The 5261-nt window shown below is 31.0% G+C and overlaps 1 long non-coding RNA gene across 1 annotated transcript; it reads right to left on the bottom strand.

Moving 5' to 3' along the window:
- Window positions 1-2991: 2991 nt before the first annotated feature.
- On the bottom strand, window positions 2992-3933 carry LOC145568389 (uncharacterized). The gene is made up of 3 exons (XR_014095821.1): window positions 3781-3933; window positions 3535-3595; window positions 2992-3281 (listed from the first exon to the last, which is right to left on the bottom strand). It is a non-coding gene; the product is annotated as an uncharacterized LOC145568389 (long non-coding RNA).
- Between the last annotated feature and the right edge of the window lie 1328 nt (window positions 3934-5261).

A 5261-nucleotide genomic window follows, 5' to 3' on the forward strand; every position in this document is an offset into this window, starting at 1 on the left:
TAATCATAACGGTTTGGGTACCCATTCTGATAATTTGTTATCGGGTATGGTTATTGGGTATCATGTTAAAATTAACGATTATCCGATCCGATTCGATAAGCATTTTTTTTTTAATTTGCTTTTTTTCCTACTTAAATCTATTTTTTTTTAAAAATCAAAACTCTTACTTTACTTCATAATTACTTTATAATATCAATGATTAGTAATATTATTAATAATTTGGTCAAAATCATATGATATTATTGTTAATTAGTTGTAAATTATATCATAATAACTACATAATTAAGTTTAATTATCATTATTGGATATCTTATTGGTACCCGATAGCCAATCTGAAAATCCAGATACCCGAAGTCCGGGTACCCGAACTTATCGGTTCGGGTTATGGATATCACTTTTAGGGATTTTGGTTATCGGGTACCCGAACCGTTAGTACTAATGATACGGGTACCCGTCCCATGCTCACCCCTAAATTAAAGTATAGATAATAAGCTATGTAAGAAAACTCTCCAAACTTTTGACCTCCTTGTATACTTGAAGATTATGATATTATTTTTTATTTTCTAATAATTAAATGATTCTTTTCCTCTTCTAGAAATATATTCTCCTTGTACATATGATTATGAATTTGGTTTGTTATTAGTATATTTTATATATAGAATAATTCCCTTCCTATTTAATTGATTATAATTTAAATTTGCCTCCTTTCACAATGTAGATTATTGCACTATTTAATATTCATGAAGAAATATTGATATTTTAAGATTAAATGATTTAGACTAGGTACTCTTCACCTTAATTTTACTGAATTAAATCATTTTCACTATTTTTTTTTTTTTTAATTTTTTTTTTTTACAGATGGTCTATTTATAAAATTATTCTTGCATATATATGTTGAAATATTACTCATTTATTGAAATTTATTGGTTAATATGTAAAATTATAGAATACATTAAAATCTATAAAATTATGGCACAATTGGCCTCAATACTCTCAACTATTGCTTAAGTGCACCGTGCACCCTATTTTTTGTGTAGTAGCCAAAACACCAGAAACTAATGACTTGGGTGTGCAAAGCGTATCTTTAGTGAGTTTTCTGGCCATCATTATCGCCGCTGAAGCTGGTAAATTAAATTTTTATTTTTTGATTTGCGTGCCAAAAATGTTTCCTTAAGTTTTCTAGGTTTATTTTCATTCTTAGTGGTCAAAATTGAGCTCAGAATAAGAAAATAAATAGCATAAATGACTCATTTTTGCGTGTTATAAAATATCTCGATTTGCATGTCATTGTTTTTTTTGGTCAAAAACTTCCTAATAAAACCTAAATTTTGTGAGAAACTAGTACCTAATAAAAAATTGTTGTAGAAGATTAAAACATAGAATTATATAATTAGTCTTCACAAAAAAAAAAGTCTTCACGAAAAACGTCGTTAATAATAATTGCGACTGTTACCGACTGCTACACACCAGTTATAATTTGCTTGGTCGCAGAAAAAGGAAAATTACGACAAGAAAGCGGTCTCAAATACTATTGCGACCGTTTTGTATATTTTCAATGACTGTTTCCACATTTGTCGCAAAGTTGGCTACAACAGGTGCATACGATCGTAAAGAATTTTATTAGCGACCGGTATATGCGGTCGCAATTTTCAAACATTGCGACCGGTATAGGTGGTCACAATTTTCAAACATTGTGACCGGTGTAGACGACCGCAATAGTCAAACGTTGCGACTGCTATACGCTATTGCAAACAAAGGAATTTACGATAGTGTCATATAAAAATAAGACCGTGATATTACAACTGTTTAGAATATGTGATATTCATAAATTGCGATCGTTTCAATGGCTGTCGCAATTTATTAATAATATCTGTATTTGCAAAATTATGTTCATTGCTTTTAATATTAGAGATGATGACATCCTAACCCGAACCTTTAATCATAATAATTAAATTCAGAAATAATTAAAATTAAAAATGAAATGCATAATTTAGAATAAGAAACTAGTAGAAAAACGTAAATAGAAAGCAGTTCAAACCCTCTAATAGGAAGCGGTTTTGAACCGCTTGGGCTTGGGGGGCTTCCCGTTGCCCATTTAAATGGCAAGCAGTTCAAACTGCTTCTTTTTTGGAGGTAATGGGAAGCGGTTTTGGCGCCAAACCACTTCCCATTTGCATTTCGCACATGATATGTGAAGTGTAATGGGGAGCGGTTTTGGTGCCAAACCGCTTCCCAATTTTTTTTTTCTCGACATTATATTATTAATAATATTTTTTTCCGACCTACCAAAATAGTTGTTGGGATGCCCAAATATTTTCCATGCTCCTCAACCCTTCTCATATCAAGAAACCCCAATATAATATTTCCTCTTGTGTTGACAAACCAACACCCTTACTAATTACTAATTCAACAGTCTTTGAGCATTCCCTTTGGTTGACTCTTGCAAAGAGTAAACTATAATTGGCAAAGAGGCAGGGGCGGCGCTGGCACGGTGCATGTTGGGCGACCGCACAGGGCCCCGTAATTAAGGGGGCACTACTACAAAAATAGGCTAACAGACCCATTTAAATTGGCCTTAGAGACCTGTCTTGGACGGGTCTCTAGCTAAGGGGTTTGTTTGATAAAGAGACCCCTCATTGGGGGGGTCTGTTTTTTTTTTAAAAAAATAGACCCGTTATTAGAGATATGGGATCTATTAGGTGTGATGTATGATAGATATATGAGAAGGGAAACAGACCTGTGTTTTGTATTAAGGGGTCTCTTAAATGGGGGTCAAATTGACCTGTTATACTAAACGACGGGTCTGTTTGATTTTTTTTTTAAAAAAAATAATAAATATTTTTTTTCTGCAATATTTGTTTGAATTTTCAATTTTCAATTTGAAACTTTTCATTTTACGCTCTATTACGAATGCTGAAATTATAAAATTTAATTACAGAAGTACAATATAAAATTAAATAAAATAACATATATATATACACATGGCGCTGACAAAAATGTATTGTACAACTTTATATACTATGGACTAAAATTTATTTTTTCCCAAAAAAATATACTACAAGTTATTCCAACCAATTTTAATTTATATTAAGCATTCAAGAATTCCAAAGAATTGCAATTAATATGGTTCCAAAAAAAAAAAAAAACACAGAAATGCAATTGATACTGCAATTCTTTGTTACGGAAAACTAGCTTGAGAAGACCACATATTAATTATCTATATCTTTCTTCTCACAATCTACCATTGAACTTTTATTCACCATCTCCATCCAATTTCATAACTGCAATAGTCAATAACAAACCAAATACGTAAAATCAATTTAAAATATACACCGTAAGAATTGAACAAACCAAATACAAAAATTCAGAATAAATTAAAAGTAAAATTAACACAACAATAATTTGGAGTACAAAAACAAGATCGGAATCTAAACAATAAATCTAAAACTAAATCAAAATTTTAATCACACGAACTTTCAAAATTATAGAAGAAATCGAAACCAAAAACATAAGGAACAATAGATAAATACTGACCTGAATAGATTCATTTCGGAGATGGGTACTCATCAAAATAAAAAATCGAAGGAAAAATATTCTAAAAAAAGTAAAAAAATCACCAACACAGAAAACCCAACTTCATGTCAAAAATCAACTTAAAAAGTATAATCATAATATAAAAGCAATAATCTATCATCAAGGGAATCATGAATCAGTTATATAATATGAACAGAAAATTGACAATTAAGATCAAATTATAGGAAAAAAAAGTGGGAGAATTACCTAGATTTGTTAAGCTATGACATTGACCAAAATCTGATTGTCTGTATGTATTGCTTCAATATAATGGAGGAAGGAAGTGGGAATGACGGGTGATCCAAATGAGAGGATGAGGGTTTTAATAAGGGGTTGAGGTTAGGGTTTTTAGGAGAGAGAATGACATGAAAATGAGAAGAAGGGTACTCTGTATGTACTACTCTTCTACTCTACTTGCAACTTGGAACAAAGGTGAGAGACCAGTTCAATTTGCCAACGGCTCTCTTACTCTAACTTTTTATTTTCATCAAAGTTGTGGGCCCTAAAATACTTACAGACCCGTTAAGTTTTAAAACAGATCTATTTTCTCACTTTATTTTTTCTTTCACCACCATTGTGGGTCCCTAAAACATGTAAGAGACCCGTTAAAATTAATATTGGATCTCTTACACCAAACAAACCCGTTAGTTAAATAAAGGGTCTTTAATTTGTGATCTCTTTTCCAGTTTTTGTAATAGTGGGACCCCAAAATTATATATAGGTTTATTATGAGGAAGATGAATAACAATAATTTCCTTGGTTTACTGGTAAAGAGGTACATACATGGAATAGAGGGTTAGGTTTCGAATCTTGTTCTTTGCCAAAAAAATTTATTTTATTTATTTTTGTTAACTTTCACGGATTACAATATAAAAAATTCTGAGAATATTTTTTTATTACTACTTTTTACCTTTTTTTTACTCTCTTTCTAACTCTATTTTGTACATTTGCTTTTATTTCCTCTTTGGTTTAGATTTACTTTCTCTCTCATTCAAGGTTTTTCATTTTTTTCACTTAAACATTGCTGAAGCCTCAAGTTAATCTCAACAATTATTCAACAAGTTTGTAGGTAAATATTGTTTTTTTTTTCTTTTTATTATAGATTTATATGTGTAATTTTAATTGATGGAGTAATTTTTTTTTTTTTTTTTGGTTAAAACAGGTTGTCGAAAAAACAATAATTAATTTACAGAATTATTGGGATATATGGCAAATTTGCAATCTTCAACTCCTGATGTTGAAAGTGTTGTTGTCTTGTTGATGATTTTGTCCTAAAACATGCTAATTATTTATAATATTAGTGATGAGTGTAATGTGATGAGTCCTGATGACTTATTATTACTTATAATATTAGTATTTTGTAATTGAAATATTGCTTTTTATTTTGTATTTGGAGTATAATGTGACGCCTTATTATTATTTACAATACTACATATTAGTATTTTGTAATAAATATTTTACACAGGGGCCCATTTTAAGATATTGCACAGGGCCCCAAATTTTCTTGCCCCGCCCCTGCAAAGAGGAGATGGGAAATCTCGAGCCCCTTACAACTAGCAGCTTTGGCCCCATGAATTGAACCCTCCTCCATGGCCTTCCTTACAAGACGACCTAAAAAACATCTACAACAAGAATGAACAGGTACGAAGATAAAGGGTCACCTTGCTTAAGGCCCCTGCTTAGTTTAA

This window comes from Chenopodium album, chromosome 11 (assembly GCF_948465745.1).
Source record: "Chenopodium album chromosome 11, dcCheAlbu1.1, whole genome shotgun sequence".
In the NCBI taxonomy this organism is placed as follows: domain Eukaryota; kingdom Viridiplantae; phylum Streptophyta; class Magnoliopsida; order Caryophyllales; family Amaranthaceae; genus Chenopodium; species Chenopodium album.